The 20467-nt window shown below is 40.2% G+C and overlaps 1 protein-coding gene across 1 annotated transcript in view; it reads right to left on the bottom strand.

Moving 5' to 3' along the window:
• Positions 1–20467, bottom strand: part of LOC106084864 (uncharacterized) — a 776497-nt gene that overhangs the window by 247911 nt on the left and 508119 nt on the right. The window lies entirely within an intron of this gene.

Here is a 20467-nt window from a genome sequence, read left to right as displayed (position 1 = left end):
TATCCAAATCTGGACCGATCTGAGCCAAATTGAAGAAGGATGTCGAAGGTTCTAACACAATTCACTGCCCAAAATTTCGGCGACATCAGAAAATAAATGCGCTTTTTATGGGCTAAAAACCTTAAATCGAGCGGTCGGTCTATATGGCAGGTATATCCAAATCTGAACCGATCTGTGCCATATTGCAGAAATATGTCGAGAGTCTTTACTTAACTCACTGTCTGACTGACAGACAGTCAGACAGACAGTCAGACAGTCAGACAGACAGACAGTCAGACAGACAGTCAGACAGTCAGACAGACAGTCAGACAGACAGTCAGACAGACAGTCAGACAGACAGTCAGACAGACAGTCAGACAGACAGTCAGACAGACAGTCAGACAGACAGTCAGACAGACAGTCAGACAGACAGTCAGACAGACAGTCAGACAGACAGTCAGACAGACAGTCAGACAGACAGTCAGACAGACAGTCAGACAGACAGTCAGACAGACAGTCAGACAGACAGTCAGACAGACAGTCAGACAGACAGTCAGACAGACAGTCAGACAGACAGTCAGACAGACAGTCAGACAGACAGTCAGACAGACAGTCAGACAGACAGTCAGACAGACAGTCAGACACACAGTCAGACAGACAGTCAGACAGACAGTCAGACAGACAGTCAGACAGACAGTCAGACAGACAGTCAGACAGACAGTCAGACAGACAGTCAGACAGACAGTCAGACAGAGAGTCAGACAGAGAGTCAGACAGACAGTCAGACAGACAGTCAGACAGACAGTCAGACAGACAGTCAGACAGACAGGTTAAAAATGTCCGCATTATTGCAACATTATTCAAGCCCGGACGAGTATACATTGATATGGGAGCTATATGTTAATCTGACCCGATTTCAACCAATCTCCTTAAACCTAGAGAAAGTCATGAAAGATGACATTGTTCTTAATTTTGAGCAAATGGTTTGATAAATACGCCTGCAAAGGCTTTAGAAATGAAAATCAAACGAAACATTGATACGAGACCTGATTTCAATGAAACTCACCAGTAATCTGCAGAGTGACAAAATAATCCTTCGTGACAAGTTTCATAAAGATCAGATCACAAATGAAAACATTATTGTTATATTAGTCAAAATCGGAAGAAAACATATATGGAAGCAATAACCAAACCGGAACCGATTTTCAGGAAAGTGTTGTGAAAAATTTTGAGAAGATGGGTTAATAAATGCGCTTGCAACGGCCTTAGAAGAGAAAATCAGACGATACATATAAACAGGAGCAACATCTAAATCTGAACTGATTTCTTCCAATTTCAATAGACTTCGTCTCTATCCTAGAAGAGGAATTTCTGCAAATTTTCAAGATGATCGGATGAAAATTACTTTGTGCAAGTTAGTTAGAGGAGAAGATCACACAGCTGGAATGTTTTGAAAAATTTTCTAGATTTTACCCTGAAATCATATTCGTTATTTATTCACTATATTGAAATAAACTCAACATGTTTCAAATGTAATATTTGTCCTTGAAGAAGTTGCATCGCTTGAAGGTAATCATAAAATTTCCGATTCTGTTTTTTTACGTTTTTGCGTCTTTATAGACTCCTCAATGATTTTTGAGGATAAAACTTTAAACATACAAAAAGAGACACGGATGATTTAAACTAGCACTGGTCGTTGGCGCTATTTTCACTTAAGTGTTCATTACTTTATATACAAATTTCCACATCTTATCAACCAAGTTCCGGTCAGCAGAGGCGACTGGTGTTGAATACCAATTACATTCACATGGTGATGATGTTTTGCATCAAAATGTATGTTTGTTTCGCTCAGCACTACACTAGGTGCTATAAAAGTTTTAGTCCTTCAATCTTTACTTATGAAGTAAACATTTTTTCCCACCCTAAAAGTATGCTAGCTATTGTATATGTTTTTGCTTGTCAATGTATTTGTTTTATTACACGCTTTGTTGAAGTTCCACTTCAATTTGCGTGATAATTTGAAAGCATAGACCCATTGTTATATGGTATTTTATATTGTGAGTGTATTTGTCACACATACCAATGAGATGGTAGTTAAATCTCATATGCCATATCCTGTCAGTTGTTATAGATTCATGTGTTTAAACCAGCAGCACTAGGCATTACTAGGCCAAACAATACGGGCGGAATGTATGCGCAGATGGGTGTGCGTGTATTTATGTGTGCGGGAAGTTTTCAAGGAAATGGTTGAGTGTGTTAACGTGTTGACAATTTGACATTTAGCCATGATTAGTTGTTGTCTAGATAATACTAATAGATCGAAATGAAACTTGTGGGTGGTGCACAGAACAAGACAATTGGCATTGAGAGAATTTCTTGTTGATTGTCGGCAAATGTATGTGGGTAATTTAAAGGAAATCTAATCTTGATTTCTGCAACTCAATAAATTTCTGGAAAAACTTCAACATCAAATAGTTTGGTCACGTTCGTTTGGGCACACGAATGCAAGTGATTTTCTAGCAGTAAACTAAATTCTATGGCAAATTTGCATAAATTAGTATTGATTTTAGGGAACTTTGAATACAAGTTAGTCTTAGAAATAAATGTTGGACTATTTGTTTGTCGTTATAAACAGGAGGCTGGATTTTAGTTTAAGACCCATGGTTTGAAGGCTTCTTTCAAAACTTCTTAGAAAATGTAGGAGATTTCGATTTATATTCGCACTACCACAGGATGGGGGTATACTAATGTAGTCAATCTATTTGTATCACTTCGAAATATTAGTCTAAGATTGATCGACTCGACGTTCTGAGTCGATCTACCCATGTCCGTCCGTCCACCCATCTGTAGAAATCGTGATAGCGGTCGGACGCGTAAAGCTAGCTGCTTAAAATTTTGCACAGATATTTAACATTAATGTAGGTCATTGGTGATTGCAAATGGGCAATATCGGTTTAGATTTGGATATAGCTCCCATAAAAACCGATCTCCCCATTTGGCTGACATTTTGTATGTAGTCTTCTGTTATGACTTTCAACAACTGTGCCAAGTACAGTCAAAATCGGACTTTAATCTGATATAGTTCCCACATAAACCGAACTCCCGAAGAGCCAAACACGACTCACTGTCCCAAATTTCAGCGAAATGGGACAATGAATTCGCCTTTTATGGCCGCAAAACTTTAAATCGAGAGATCGGTCTACATGGCAGCTATATCCAAATATTTACCGATCAGAGACAAATTAAAGAAGAATGTCAAAAGGCCTAACATAAATCGCTGTCCCAAATTTCGACGACATCGAACAATGCGCTTTTTATGGACCCAAAACCTTAAATCGACGAATCTGTCTATATGACAGCTATATTCAAATCTGATATATGTCGAGGGGCTTAACACAACTCACTGTCCCAAATTTCAGCAAAATCGGATAACAAATGTGGCTTTTATGGGCCTAAGACCCTAAATCGGAAGATCGGTCTATGTGGCAGCTATATCCAAATCTGGACCGATCTAGACCAAATCGCAGATATATGTCAAGGGGCTTAACTTAACTCACCGTCCCAAATTTCGGCAAAATCGGATTATAAATGCGCTTTTTATGGACCCAAAACCTTAAATCGGCGGATCTGTCTATATGGCAGCTATATCGAAATCTGGACCGATCTGGGCCAAATTGAAGAAGGATGCCGAAGGGCCTAATGCAACTCACTGTCCTAAATTTCAGTAAAATCGGATAACAAATGTGGCTTTTATGGGCCCAAGACCCTAAATCGGCGGATCGGTCTATATGGGGGCTATATCAAGATATAGTCCATCTTCGAACTTAATCTGCTTATTTTCAAAGACTGTAGCGTGATTGAGGCCACCGTAGCGCTGAGGTTAGCATGTCCGCCTATAATGCTGAACGCCTAGGTTCGAATTCTGGCGAGACCATCAGAGAAAAATGTCAGCGGTGGTTTTGTGAGGTACTATGCCATGTAAAACTTCTCCCCAAAGAGGTGTCGCACTGCGGCACGCCGTTCGGACTCGGCTATAAAAGGGAGGCCCCTTATCATTGAGCTTAAAACTCGAATCGGACTGCACTCAGTGATATGGGAGAAGTTTGCCCCTGTTCCTGTTCATGGGCAAAATTTGCATTGTAGCGTGATTTCAACAGACAGACGGACAGACGGACCGACATGGCTAGATCGTCTTTCGATTTTTACCCTGATCAAGAATATATATACTTTATAGTGTCGGAAATGGATATTTCGATATGTTGCAAACGGAATAACAAAATAAATACACCCCCATCCTTCGTTGGTGGGTATAAAAATTAATTTTTTCTGCATATAAACAAAATTTTTTCATTTCTAACATTTGTTAGCAATGTAAAATCTAATGCTCATATAAGAAAATTTTCAGTTTTAATATATAAAACTTTTTAAAAATATATCTCCATTATTTTTCCCAGTTTTTTTTTTTTTACTGAAAATTTCATTTAAATCATTCTCTGTCGATTTTCCATTTCACTTAATACAAAAATCCTCTTTCTTCTGTACGATTTCTTCTGTCTTATTCTCATAACCATACCTCCCATACAAACTTTATGATTTTATGGATGAATTCTATAGGATATGGAATTGTAAAAACTCAGATAACAGAACCGAACATCAAAGTAACGTAAAGAAGAAAATCTGTTCCAGAAAAACAAAAAAAAAAAAAAAAAACGCAAAAAAAAAAAAATACCGAACAAAGGATCGAATTCAGTACAGAACAACAAAACAGAGACACCCATATGAAAATCTTTTGCAATGAAAGAAATAAATCCTTATTTTATCATAACAATAGCATACATTGCCAGGAATTTTCCGCAAAACGAGAAAAAAGAAATCCAAAGTGGGAGAAAGGTGGAACATGGTGAGTGTTTTGTGGAAACTTCTCACTTTGTGTAGGGAAAGAGTAGCCTGTTTGCAAAGCTTCTACTTTTTTCCTCCTCCTCCTGCTCCTTCTTCAGTATTGTAATCTAAATAAAAATATTTATTTAAATACATGAACAGTTAGAAGCATCATCAACAGCCAAACCATCATCATCATCATCATCACCATCTTCACGGTGAGTATGTTGTATGTTGATGTACTAGTATGAGTACAAGCTATACACAAATGTGAGTACAGCCTCTGTATTATTTATGTTTAGCATACTTTCAGGATGTTTATTTGGCTGTATTGTTATTACTTTCTCATGCCTTTTATACAATTTATACATGCTCCTCTTTGCATTGTGTATATCTACTACTGTATATGTGACAGACTGTAGTCTACTGTATGAGGATTTTTGCTGTTTTTTGCCCATCTTCTCTAGCCAGAGTTTCGTTTTATCGTTTTTTTTCATATTTATTTTTGCTTAATCCACATTTCTGTCTTCCCTATATTTATTCTCATACTCTTTATGAGTCTTCACAGCGTTTCATATTGCATTTGTCGACTGTGTATGGGAGTGTGTGTGTGTGTGTATGGGTCTACTGTGGTAGATTGCATTTGCGCAGTTCTGTCTTGGTGGGGTGGCCTGTGCTACGAAACTGTGTGTGTGTGTGTAGAGTTGCATTGTTGCACTTTTTGGAGGACACTTTGAAAATATCGAAAAAAGGTGTTTAAAATCAAATTTTGGTAAGATTTTCTTTAAAAATCAAATTTTGGTAAAATTTTCTTAAAAAATTAAATTTTGGTAAAATTTTCTTTAAAAATCAAATTTTGGTAAAATTTTCTATAGAAATAAAATTTTGACAAAATTTTCTATAGAAATAAAATTTTGACAAAATTTTCTGTAGAAATAAAATTTTGACAAAATTTTCTATAGAAATAACATTTTGACAAAATTTTCTATAGAAATAAAATTTTGACAAAATTTTCTATAGAAATAAAATTTTGACAAAATTTTCTATAGAAATAAAATTTTGACAAAATTTTCTATAGAAATAAAATTTTGAAAAAATTTTCTATAGAAATAAAATTTTGACAAAATTTTCTATAGAAATAAAATATTGACAAAATTTTCTATAGAAATAAAATTTTGACAAAATTTTCTATAGAAATAAAATTTTGACAAAATTTTCTATAGAAATAAAATTGTATTCTATATTTTACATAGCCGACCCGGGCCCGCTCCGCTGCGCCTTCTTTAACGCTCCAATATCTGTTTAAGGTAGGGACACTTCGCCCTGTATGCGGATATAGAATTCGTGCCATTGTAGCCTATGACGCTGAACGCGTTCGAATCTTGGCGAGAACGTCGGACAAAGCGGTGTTTATCCCCTCTTAATGTTGGCGACATTTGCGACGTACAATGCCATGCATGGCCATTTAAACAAATTTCCCCAAAAAGGTGTCGCACTGCGGGACGCCGTTCGGACTCGGCTATAAAAAAGTCCCTTATCATTGAGTTTCGACTTGAATCGGAAAGCACTCATTAATGTGTGAGAACTATACTTCGATCTGATTTTGTATGCCAGATCCGAAATCTACTCCCGAATTCCTTTCATTTGAGCCCCATATTGAAATCAACGTCCAATATGTCGGTTTGGGGGAGTTTTGGGGGTGGGGCGGCCCGATGGGTTCTTAGACTCAAATTTTAATACCATATTCGTATTCTATTCTCCAATACCTTTCAATTGATACCTATATTGTCCCGATCGGTCCACTTTTGCTTTTGGGTTGTGTTTTTGGCATAAGGGGGAGCGTCCGTCCCCCTTCCGATACCCAAAAATTATATAGCCTATGTTTCTTTCCAGACCAACCTACACAACATGCGAAAATTTCGAGAAAATCGGTTGTGCCGTTTTGAGTCTATACAGAACAAACAAACCGAGCCTCTTATATCCGTGATTGGCTAATGTGCCCATTTTGGGCGTTTTTGTGGGGGTGGGGTGACGCCCAATACTTCGACATGAATTTATATGCCCGATTCGTCATCTACTCCCGCATACTTTTCATTTGATACCCACATTGTCCTTATCGACCACTTTTGATTTGGGTGGTGTTTTTGGGGTAACGGTGGAGGGTCCGCCCCTTCTGATATCCATAAATTATAAAACCTATTCCAACTTCCCGACCATATTCTTAATCTACTCCCGAATACCTTTCATTTGAGTCCCATATTGTCATGATCGTCGAAAAATCTACTTTAAGGGGTTTTGGGGCTGGGGCGGCCCCCTAGGTACTTGGACCCAACTTTTATTATGAATGTGATACTCTTCTCTTGAATACCTTCCATTTGAATCCCATATTGTCCCGATCGGTGCCCTTTTTTTGTGGTTAGAACTTTTGGGGTAAGTGGGAGGGTCCGTCCCCCTCCCGATATCAAAAAACTATATAGCCTATGTTTCCTTCCAGGCCAACCTACATAATCTGTGAAAATTTCAAGGAAATCGGTTCAGCCGTTTTTGAGTCTATACGGAACAAACAAACAAACACAAATTGAATTTTATATGTAAGATTTCTATAGGAGATCGGTACGTAAGGCAGCTTTATCCCAACCTAGTTCCATCTGAACCATATTCAACGCGGATGTAGAAGGGGTATAGCACAGCTGACTGTCTGAAATGTTGACGAAATTAGGCATACACTGATTTCGATTATCGTTGGCATGGATGTTGGAAGTCGCAACAGAAGTCTTTGTGCCAAATTTCAGCGACATCGGATCTAGGTGCTAAAGAGTTCAAAACCTTGGATGGGTTTATATGGGAGATATATCAAAACCTGAACCGACTTATTCACATATCTATCGAGACTATCCAGAGACACATCGGGCAGATCGCCTAGATCGGAAAAAACCTGCTTCCCTAAGATGGCAAACCTGTGCCTCTGTTGACCGGGTCATCAGCAGAGCAGGGTGCGATCGTCTCTTCCTCATCCTAAACTAGGCTGCGTTTGCAGTAGTCATTGCGGGGGACTACCACGCGCGCTGCTATTTGGCCTATCGCTCAGTGTCCGGTTATGACTTATGTAATCGTTCTCTGTGACTCCTTTTCTAGGGCCAGCAATTTCCTCGTCCTCTTCCGGTCAACAGCTAGCCAGAGTATTTTGGCAATCCGAATTCCATTCACAGACTCCCATCTTATAAGCGCCTCGTCACTGGCCATCTCCTCTACTATGTCCGCAGTAGTCATTGAGCGGTACTCTCACGCCATATGGCCTGTTGCACAGTGTCCGTTTATAACTCCTGGAATCGCACTCAGTGACCCCTTATCAAGGGCCATTAATTTCCTCGTCTCTCAACAGCTGGTCGAGGTGTTGCTGCAAACTGACATCCACCCACAGACTCTCGTCTTGACATCACCTTCGACAGAAGGCATGTGTGCAAGACCGGCCACATGTCAGGCATCCCCTCCTGCCTTACTCGTCCGTCCTTTCATTCCACAGAACACGGACGTGTTCGGGAACACAGGTTGTTGTGTGGGCCTGAGCCCGTTCGCGGCCCTCAAACACTCCGCCACTAACTTCGACGTCGTCGTCATATCGTCCACACATATCCCGAGTTTCGAAGGTGGTAAGTCCATCCTCCGGATCTCCTTTGAGGCCAACGTAATGGCACAGACCGCTGCCTGAAAGACCGTACCCTCGTCCTGCTGTCTAACTAATATACCGACCCCTAGTGTATCTCAGTAGACCCTGAATCTCCTCCCTGACTCCATACTGGAGCCGTCTGTGAAGACCGAGGTCTTTTTCAACACAAACACAGTGTCCGCCTCCCACTGCTCCCCTTCCGGGAAGGCCAATCCGAAAACAACCTCTCTCGAATCGGTTTCGGCGACAGGTGGCCTGAGAAATTCTCTTCCTAGCCCTGCATCCATGGCATCTAGAATAGAGCAAAGTCCGCTTCCGTCTTCTCAGCATGTCAAAATGCCTCGTTGCCACAAAGCGCTTTCTGCACAGAAATCCCACAAAACCGAAGAGGAAAAGTTAAAACATTTCATCTTTGACGCTTGAAAGCTGGCGTCATTCTGTAATTCCACATTTGTTTGCTGCGTTGCATTTTTCAACGCTACGCGCCCCGACTCCCTCATTCTGTTTAGGCCTTAAGCGCTAACTTAGCAACACAGCCTTGAATATAGACCTCAACAGGTTGTATATTCAGCATCGCCCCCAGACCCGCCTGCGGTGTGGATCTTAACGCCCCCGTGATTTCAGTGCTGGCCAGACTCTGTACCTTTTAGAGTTTCCAGGTTCGTGTACTTATTTCCACAGTCTTTACCGTACAAGTGCTTCATATGTGAGCACGGATCTCACATTGGCCGTGTACATCCAGTATATCATCTTTTGGCTGACTCCAAACATCCTACCGAACTTTTGCAGAAGTAGAGGACACACATCGCCTTTCGGCACTTTTTCTCTGTATTCCTTTTTCATGACATTTTCGAACCGAGTTCTAGGCCTAGGTATTACACCTCCTTTGACAACCGCAGAGTGGTCATGTTCAAAGACGGGAGACTGAAATCCAGTATCTGAATTAAAAGCACCAGCTCTGTATTCCTTGGGTTAGTTCTCAGCCAATTTCTCGTAGCCCATCTTGATATCTTCCACAGCGATCTTTTCATAACCCCGCAGTTCATAAACAAAAATCTGCCTGGATTCACTAGGTGCGATCAGTCTTCCACCATCTCCGTTGAGAACCAATAAGACTTCATTGGTCACCAGGTTCTAGAGAATTGGCGAGAACGCGCCTTCTTGAGGTGTGCTCCGTATCACACGCCTTCTGACCACACTTTTACCCAAGTCCGCATTAATACGTCCACCGAAAAATACTCTGGTGGATCCCATGAGGTCGATATCGAGAAGGGCCGCCATCGTATACTCCTTCTGTTGGAAAGACATTTCGACCTCACTTCAAGAGTGGAAGTGGTTTAGATTTTTACAATGACCAATTATCTGCGTATACTTTAAAGACAAATTAGAATAAAATTGCTATTTATTTCAAAATATGTTGCATAGTTTTAGGTACCTCGCACTAATATTTCCTTGTTTTTATTTTGATTTCCTTTTAATATTTTCTGCCTCCAATTTTTCTCAGTGCATTTTTTTCTCCCATCTTTGCTTCTCTTCCTGTATGTATTGTATTTTTTAAGTTGAACGTTTAAATATGTGCTTTGTGCAGAGAGCTGGAGAAGATGCAAAAAAAACTCACAAGCACCAGTTATACATTTTATTTAATTTAAGAGTTGTAGCATATTTCTAGGGATGCACGCTGTGAAGTATACCAGAATGTTTTTGTTACAGCTTAGAAATATGCTATGATTTAGTTGCTTTTGTTCTGACAATCGGAAAAATAGACAATAATTTTGTATGTGTTACTATGGACCGCACTGCCATAGAACTTTTGACATAGAATCATGAAATAGCCATTGTATTATGATGTGTTAAAATGAGGTGAGGAATCTGGGAAGAGTTGGGAAGAAAAAGTACAAAGGCGATATAAATTTCTAGAGCAGACTTGAATGATTTATTGTGGGCTCTTGCCAAATACAATACAGGATTGTTATAGTTTCTCAAAGTGAATCATTTGGCATGCGAAACAAAGACTTCTTGCAAAACTAAATGGCACAGTAAAATGTGTTCATTTTATAAAGGGTGAAGCCGACAAAGATGAATTTGAAATTCATAAAAAAGATGTAGAAAAATGAGTCAATGATGATTCTCACAAATTGTATCTTATTTGACCGAGATTATTGGTGATAATTTTTGCTATGACCACCAACATCGATATCAAGTATAGCCCCAAACTATGCATTAACTGATTAAACCCCATATAAAGTGATCTCTTGATTTGACTTCTAGAGCACCTAAAGGGTATAAATATTACCCAAAAATAAACAAATCCTATGGATTTTCTTGTTTTTCTCCCATTTTCCTCTGGCAAAGAGAAACCCGGCAAAGAGAGCTAGCCACAGAGCGACCCCTCATTGCGGAGAAGATTTTTCATGCGAAAGAGCCCCACAAGAAGAGGATATAACCACCGTTGAAGAGACAGCAATAGGAGGAGATAACCACCGTTGAAAATTTTGTTTCTGATGTTCTCACCAGGCGTTCAACGTCTAAGGCGGACATGCTAACCTCTGCGAGAAGAATTAGACAAAAATTAATATGAGACGAACGAAGTTTTTTACCAAAAAGTTTCAATGCACAAAATATTTTGCAAATAAGTTTCAGTGGAATAATCGTTTACGAAAGGGAAACCAATACAAATTTTTTTTTAAGAGTTTGAATTTGAATGACCCTTTAATTCTTTTCTATAGTTTCTCCTCCATTTTGTTTTAAAGCGAAAGTTGTGTAAAGAAATTTTTCATTATTATGTTTAAGCATTCGTCATTTGTCAAGTGCTACTCAGACTAGTCCTTAAGAAAACTTGTAATTAAAACTGCAACACGAAACACTCCAAAAAGTATGCAACATTTTTCTTTTGCTTTGGAGTCTATTACAGATGTAATTATGCACAATGGTTACGAAGATTTCATTATAAAAGCAGGAAGCAATTACAAAATTTTTTATGAAAATAAAAATGAGGAAAGAATATGTGATTGTAATAAAAACTAAATAAATGAAAAGCAGTAAAAATGTGGGAAGTTGAGACGCGTCGGATTGTACTAAAAATTTACAGGAATGAATCAAGTTGAAGGGCACTTGTGTAGTTTATGTACAAAACTTCTGCTAAATCAGCCAAACAATTTAAATATCTTGTATCTGTAAAAGATTATTCGGTAGATCAGCTTATAGGGGAGCTGTATCAGAATCTAGACCGATATGAACAATACTTACGATGAGTGTTGAAAGGCTTAACGGAACACTAAATGCAAAATTTCAGCCAAATCGGACAAAAATTACCGCTTCAAGGGGCTAAAGATTTCAAAGAGAGAGACCGGTTTATATGGGAGTTATATCAGGCTATATACTGATTTGGATAGTTTTGGTACATTTGTTATAACAGATCACTTAAGGGGAATTAAAATCGCAAATCGGGAGATCGGTATGTAAGGGAGCTATATCAAAAAATGTATACAAGCTTAATTTTAGCAAAATCGGAAAATTGTCATGGTAGCTAGGAGCCCACAAAGTCATGTCGAAGGGCAATTTTGTATGGGAGCTTTATCCATATTTGGACCGATATGACTCATTTGCAATCCCCAAAGACCAATATCACCAAGAATTATCTGTGCAAAATTTCAAGAGGATATTTGCATTAGTTTGCCAGCCGTTATGCTTTTTATACGGACGATTTTACTCAATAAACCTTAAACTATTTAATTATATGTAATTAATATTTTGAAGTATACTTTTAGGCTGGAGGCATTTGTAAGCATGTTCACAGGCTAAATAAGAAAAACTAAATTTTCCCCTAATTACTTGCTCCCACATCTATTTCATAGTAAAGCCTCTTGTAAAAATCAATGCAAGAAATCAAGCATTCCAGAAAAAAGTATGCACTTGTAAAAAAATAAACCCAAAAAACTTTAACCCTCTTATAGCTATAAATAAAGCATTGACAGCAGAGCATGAGAGAAAGAGAATTATGTATCTACATCTTGAGTTTGGCGCAAAAGAAAACCGTTGTGTGCAAGTAAAACACAGGAAGAATCTATCCATAAAAAATGTAAGGCGGGGAGGAAGAAATTCCCCCACATTTGGGTGTAGCAATAAATACATCGCGGTGAAACTGCGTTAAAAGGATAATAACGACTTGGAGGTAACTAAAGAAGTGGTTGGCGGTGCATGACAGACTTAGTGTATGTCAAGAAAAAAAAACCCCAAAGGAAGCAAGGAAGGGTATTTAAGTATGTAGTGATGATATGTCAATGACTTTAAGCAAGCAACTGCGAGCAGGACAATGACAAAACAAACTGAGAAGGGGTGGTAAGAGTCATTGCATTTACTGCAAGTTTGCTACAAGGATGCAATAGCAAGGACTCTCACACATACACACACACACACACACATATATTGAAAATGAGCAATGCCTTGTTTTTGTTAGCAATTTGAAGTCATTGTTCGTTTTAATGTTTTTTCGATTTTAAGGATCTTTTTTTGTATTAACCAACTTCCGGTATTGTAAAAAATCAATTTTTTTCTTCTCTTATATATGCTGGTAGAAGGGTAAAACAGTAATCATAAAAGGGTGAAAAAGTGAACATTTAGTCCTCTTAGTCTCAATGGAGCTCAATTTTTATTGTCTTTTGCACGTAAAAAAGCAGACAAAAGGCAAATTCACGTTTTGTTCACGGCTTTGGCAAAAACAAAAAGAAATATCGCGAAGAATAGCGATAAGTTAAGTACATGTGAAGTGAAGTAAAGCAAAGTGAAATAATAAGTAGCAAGTATGTGAGGTTGAGGAGTGCCATAAGAGTGCTTTTAAAAGATACAACCAAATACAATGTATATGAGCCGCCTAAAAATATGCTAAAACATTAACGGCCTTATTCACAAAACCTTATATATACACTTTATGTGGTATTAGACCATGGACTTTAGGAATATTCGGAGTGAGCGAGGGCTCATCACTACGGTTAATATGGAAATGGAAGCCTGGAGAAGTTTCCGCGTGTTTAAATCTCAAGGACCTGATGGAATATATCCGGCATTACTACAGAAGGAGACTGATAATTCTCCAGCCAATCAGGCCACACTATTCAAAGCGTATCTAGGATTCGCCTAAACTCCAAAGACATTGCAGGAGACAAAGAAATTATCTGTATCCAAACCCGATTACACTAGTTATGCGGCACTAAAAGCCCTCATACGTCTTTTATCATTTAAACTCAAACCCATGGAACTTTTAGTGGACACCATGATAATCAGTTGGACACCACAAGTTAGCGACGTGACTTCAAGCAGCATGCAGCTATGCAATAAGACTAAAGGGTTTAGAAGATAGCGCATATGTACAACTAGATTAGAACCTAATCGCATAAATTTTTGTCAAGGGAAGACTGAAATCTACCAAAATGATGAAGATTAGCCGATACGAGTAGCCACGATTTCAATATCCAAAACAATCCAATACTTGATAGGATAGGAAACTGAATTAAAAGTGTCACATCTAGGAGCATACTTGGAATACTCACAGTTGTGGAGCTCTATGTAAGTGGACCGTAGGCTCGAAATAGGGCTTGACTACAAAGATAGCCCAGTGACTCTACAGGGGCGATATCAGGCTAATACTTACTTACTCTTCCATAGCCGTCCACGTCGCATAGTGGGATAGAATTGAAAACAAAATTGTAAAAAATATGCCATTTGAGAACGGATGGAGATAGCTCTTTGAAATTTGAATTGGTTAGAGATGAGGTGTACAAAGTTAAATATTTGCAATGGGTAGAAATCCGAAACAGCTTTACAGAAAGGCCGAAATGGTCTTGGTGATGGCATTCGATAGGACTAGACCCACGGGTCTGAACTTTAACCCAGAGCAAGAAGGAATCCGGGCATTTACGAGTAAGACCAAGTATGGGAGATTTGTGGGGACACATATACAGAACTATAGGGTAGCTGACACGATGTGATATAAATCTGCCCCATGCCAATATGGACATACACATAAGTAAGTAATCGACCTGTAATGTGCTTTAAATACTAAAAAAGCAATCTCGAAAACGAAATTTAAGTTAGGAATTCCGTGCTACTTACAAAACCCCTAATTGTTTTCCCTACCACGCCCCTAAGTTGGTTCGTGTCTGGTATTGGGTCCATACCTAAGTGTCTGTTAGACGCGAAAGTCAGGTAATGATGTAGGGAATGCTCCAACGTCTCATAATCTTCCCCACATGCCCTTCAAATTCTATCACTTGCCGCCCTGATTTTACACAGGTGAGCTCGCAGTCTTATGTGTCCCGTTATGATACCAAAAGTTATACTGACCTCCTTTTTACTTGCTTTCAGCAATAGCCTCTCCTCTCCTCTCACGATCCAGATCACCCCATAGAATTTTCGCCCTCGTACCGACTGTTGCGCTGTTCGACAGTGTTACATGCTTCCTTTCAGTAATAGCCTCGTTCCCTCACGATACTGATCACCGTACTGACTGTTCGCTGTTCGACAGTGTCATGAAACACGAGGGCGTTCGTCCCCCACGCCCTAAACTGGAACTGCGTCGACCCGAAAGGCTTCGGGTTAACCAAGTTTTTTGATGGCAGTCCTCTGGCCTTCACCGCAAAATCGCCTGCCCTTTCATTCCCCCTTACTCCGTTATGGCTTGGCACACATACGATGGGGATTGTACCATCCTCAGAGAAGGCGTTAATCTCCTTCTTATACTGCAAGACTATTTGTGACCCTACCGTCCTGATTGTTATTGCCCTTATGGCTATTTTACTGTCCGTAAAGATGTTCACACTCGACGTACTTGCTTTAGCACCACACCACATCACCCATCCTGTGATTGCCCGGATCTCCTCCTGCAGGACCGTATTAGGGTCAGACATTCAAAAACAGATCTCAGTCCCTGGGTTCTCAATATAGACCCCCAGGCCCACTTTGTCCACAAACTTTGATCCATCCTAGTAACATCCAGATTCCAGATGGCAATACTAGGGTTGCGTCTGTCTAATACTGTGGCGCTGCAAGATCCTGGTGTCTCCCTGAGTCCCGTCGTATCTTTTAGAAAATGCATTTTCATCAAAGCCCTACGAAAATGTTAAAGGTTCCAAACCTGTCACGGGATAGATCATCTGGTGATAGGCACCAGTTCTAGTCCCCTTACATGAAAAAAATCTATCACTTTTATAAAGTAAAGTAAGCAAATATACTTAACGGATAAGCAATTTCTCTCTCCTCTCCTCTCCTCTCCTCTCCTCTCCTCTCCTCTCCTCTCCTCTCCTCTCCTCTCCTCTCCTCTCCTCTCCTCTCCTCTCCTCTCCTCTCCTCTCCTCTCCTCTCCTCTCCTCTCCTCTCCTCTCCTCTCCTCTCCTCTCCTCTCCTCTCCTCTCCTCTCCTCTCCTCTCCTCTCCTCTCCTCTCCTCTCCTCTCCTCTCCTCTCCTCTCCTCTCCTCTCCTCTCCTCTCCTCTCCTCTCCTCTCCTCTCCTCTCCTCTCCTCTCCTCTCCTCTCCTCTCCTCTCCTCTCCTCTCCTCTCCTCTCCTCTCCTCTCCTCTCCTCTCCTCTCCTCTCCTCTCCTCTCCTCTCCTCTCCTCTCCTCTCCTCTCCTCTCCTCTCCTCTCCTCTCCTCTCCTCTCCTCTCCTCTCCTCTCCTCTCCTCTCCTCTCCTCTCCTCTCCTCTCCTCTCCTCTCCTTCCCTTTATCCATCCTAGTCTCGGCCCCCAGTTCGTTAGGCGGTGTTGAGTGAGCTGCTACAGTACTGCCTGATTGCTCAATATGAGGATATTCGTCTATCGTAGACTTCCTAATCTTGAAAAAGACGGCCATGGGCCCGCAGTACGCCAAACTTATTACGGAGACTTTGAGACTCTCGTCCCTGCACTGCATTATGTTTTTGTATAAGGACATTTGCTTCTCCTAGTCTTCCCAATATTGAGAGAGTCGGTTTTGTCTCTTCGTCGGCCCCTTGTTCGTTAGACGGTGTTAAGTGTCCTGCCAAGTACTGCCTGATGGCTCAATATGAGTATATTTGGCTCTTCTAGTCTTCCGAATCTTAAAAAGTACGGCCTTGGTCTTTTAGTACGACATGCCTTCAGTGTTAGCCAAACTTGTCACGGAGACTTGATCAATGCCCACCACAAGGAGAGTTCTTTCCTCCTTACCTTACCTTTCTCAGAGATCATCTTCCACTTCAGTGATGGCTGTGGCATTCTTTTGGAAGTCACAGTCCTCCATGAAGACTCAGGGGCTGTGCGCGCATCCTTCGTTCCTGTTCCAACTTTGTCTCCCTCCGCAGGATACTGTCTGGAGTCTCCATTGCGGGAGGGCTGGCTTGGTCTTCCCAGAGTACTTGTAAGCAGGGAGCTCTTTTTCTTCATTTCGGGAGATCTGATTCTCTTCCCAGCTTCCGTGGAAGTGATTGGAATGTCAGTTCTATCCCTTACACCATTTTGCACTTTCGCCTGATTACGCTGCCATTGCATACTCCTCTGTAGTCTTTCTCGATCCCCGGATAGCTTTCTCGGTTTCTTTGTGAGCTTACCAAAGCCCTCGCTCTCTTCTGCCATCATGCCGCTGTCCTCATCTCTCGAACCCGCTGTGATGACTGTTTCATTGACCCCGTTGCTGTCTGAATATGACTCGGAAACACCACCTTTACTTAAAGGCTGGGGACGAACTGTTTATCCGCAGGGTTTATCTGTCTCCTCCTCATTATTTAGTCAGACGACTGGTTGTGCACTTGAAGCATTACTCTTGACTACAGGTACCAAGGCACCCAGATCAATAGAAGGGGCCGACAACTTGCTACGGTCCGATGCCACCACCGCAACTGTTGGGTTTTTGGAGTCCATTTTGAGCCTAAGGATATTTTGATGATGCAATCGGATCAAAATACGCATTTTATAAGCCTAAAGGTCAAATTTTGTAGATCGGTGTATACGGACGGACGGACATGGACGGATTGGTCTTAAAATTTTACAATCACCAAGAATAAACATATGAAGCTTATCAAGTCGAAAATAAATATTTCGATCTCTTACAAGCTGAAGACAAAATGAATATACCCCCTTTCCTTGTTATTGGGTATACAATTTTCCTCTCAAATACTCATTAATTTTACCATAAAGCTCAAATAAAGTTTAAGCAAACATTTATGCCCTCCGAAGAAGAGTTCGAATATATCAAATCAACTAAACTTTGTTGACCTTGCATCTTTATGTCAAAGCATACTCAGGAAAGACATTGCAAACAGTATTTGGGTAAATGTGAATGTCAATATTGATGCCTGAAAGCTTTTAGTGAAATTGAGTACTGTGACATGATTTGTTTGCGCTCCCCCTACCACCAGGCTCTCAAACAATCTCAAAGTCAATGTGGAAACGGAAGCAATGAAATTGTAGCCGACAAGTATTGGTGAAATACTTGCTGGCAATAATTTATGCGTTTTCTAACAACTTCATAAAATGCTGCATAGCAGTTTGCTGACGAAAGCAAGGAGAATGGAGTGGGGGGGTGGCAGTTAAATATTGACTCAATACCACAAACGTTTGACAATTTTCAGTTCAATTCCCTAGAAATGCTTGTAGTGTGGTATGATGCCTAAAATGTCGAAACGGAAAATATACCGGAATAAATGGCAAATACATTTTAGTATTTGAAAAACCAGGAGTTTGAATGTGCTCTTGTCGCCATGTACTTTGACGGCATGATAGAGAAGAACAAAGAAATCGTGAATATTTGATGGCTAAAAAATAAGATATTTTTGGTTGTTGGAGAGGGAAGAAGGGAAATTTTTCCATGAGAAGGATTATTTTGTAAAATTTTTGCATTGTCTTTATTTCATTCTACAAGAATTTTTATTTTAAAAAACAAATTTAATTGACTTGATGTAGCTAAATAATGGATATGTAGCATACTTTTAGGCGCATGCTTTAGTATAATTAATAAGAAGTAAAAAGGCGTTAAGTTGGGGGTCCCAAGTTCGACCCGGCCGCGAACTTGGGACCCCCCAACACATCGGGTATATATGTAAACCACTTTTCATCATAATCCGGTGAAAAATGTTTAATTTATGCCCCCATAGCAGCTATATCGAAATATTGCCAGAGTTGGATCAAATTCGGCACGGACATTGTTTGGTCTAATACGCACAAGTCATTGATCAATGTTGTAGAACAAAATATTAGTCTTTTTGGTAGCTATATCCAAATATAGACCAATCTGAAGCATATACGATACGGATATTGAAAAGCCTAACATAAGTCACTATGTCAAATTTCAACGAAATCAGATTATAAATAAGCCTTTTATGGGGCAACGATTTTAAATCGAGAGATCGATCTAAATGGCGGCTATATCCAAATCTTAACCGATCTGAGCCAAATTGTAGAAAGATGTCGAAGGGCCTAACACTACTCACTGTCCCTAATTTCGGCGACTTCAAAAAATAAATGCGCCTTCTATGGGCCCAAGACGAAAAATCAAGAGATCGGTCTATATGGCAGCTATATCCAAATCTTAACCGATGTGAGCCAAATTGCAGAAAGATGTCGAAGGGCCTAACACTACTCACTGTCCCCAATTTCGGCGACTTCAAACAATAAATGCGCCTTCTATGGGCCCAAGACGAAAAATCAAGAGATCGGTCTATATGGCAGCTATATCCAAATATGGACTGACCTGGGCCAAATTGAAGAAGGGTGTCGATGGCCCTAATAAAACACACTGTTCCAAATTTCGGCGACATCGGACAATAAATGCACCTTCTATGGGCGCCCAAAACCTTAAATCGAGAGATCGGTTTATTTGGCAGCTATATCCAGATCTCGACCGATCTGGGCCATATTTAGGAAGAACGTTAAAGTCCCTAAAATAACTTTCTGTTCCATATTTAGGCGACATCGGATAATAAATGCGTCTTTTAGGGCCCAAAACTTTAAATGGCGAGATCGGTCTTTATGACAGCTATATCCAAATCTGGACCGATCGGGGCCAAATTGCTGAAAGATGTCGAGGGACCTTACATAACTTACTGTCCCAAATTTTTGCAAAATCGGACGATAAATGGGCCTTTTGTGGGCCCAAAACCTTAAATCGAGAGATCGGTCTATATGACAGTTATATCCAAATCTGGACCGATCCGGGCCAAATTGAAGAAGGATGTCGAAAGGCCTAACAGAACTCACTGTCCCAAATTTCGGCGAAATCGGATGATAAATTGGTCTTTTAGGGCCCTAGAGATCGGTCTAAATGGCAGCTATATCCAAATCTGGACCGATCTGCGCCAAATTGAAGAAGGATTTCGAAGGGCCTACACAACTCACTGTCTCAAATTTTGGCAAAATCTGACAATAAATGCGCCTCTTATGTCCGCAAAACCTTAAATCAAGAGATCGGTCTTTAAGGCAACTATATCCAAATCTGGATCGATCTGGGTCAATTTGAAGAAGGATGTCAACTGGCCTAACACAACTCACTGTCCCAAATTTCAGCGAAATGGGACAATAAATGCGCCTTTTATGTCCGCAAAATCTTAAATCGTGAGATCGGTCTATATGGCAGCTATATCCAAGTCTGGACCGATCGGGTCCGTATTGAAGAAGGATGTCGAGTGGCTTAACACAACTCACTGTCCCAAATGTCAGCAAAATCTGACAATAAATGTGGCTTTTATGGGCCTAAAACCCTAAATCGGCGGATCGGTCTATATGGGGGCTATATCTAGATATACTTCAATATAGCCCATCTTCGAACTTAACCTGTTTACGAATAAAAAAAGAATCTGTGAAAAGTTTCGGCTCAGTATCTCTAGATATAGCGTGATTTCAACAAACAGACAGAAGGACATGGCTAGATCGTCTTAGATTTTTACGACCGGAAATGGATAAACCAATGTTGGTGGGCATAAAAAACAAAAAAATTAAGTTTC

This window comes from Stomoxys calcitrans, chromosome 2 (genome assembly GCF_963082655.1).
Source record: "Stomoxys calcitrans chromosome 2, idStoCalc2.1, whole genome shotgun sequence".
NCBI classification, from domain to species: Eukaryota; Metazoa; Arthropoda; class Insecta; order Diptera; family Muscidae; genus Stomoxys; species Stomoxys calcitrans.
The sequence above is the reverse complement of the archived record's forward strand: the minus strand, read 5'-3'. Positions and strand labels throughout refer to the sequence as shown.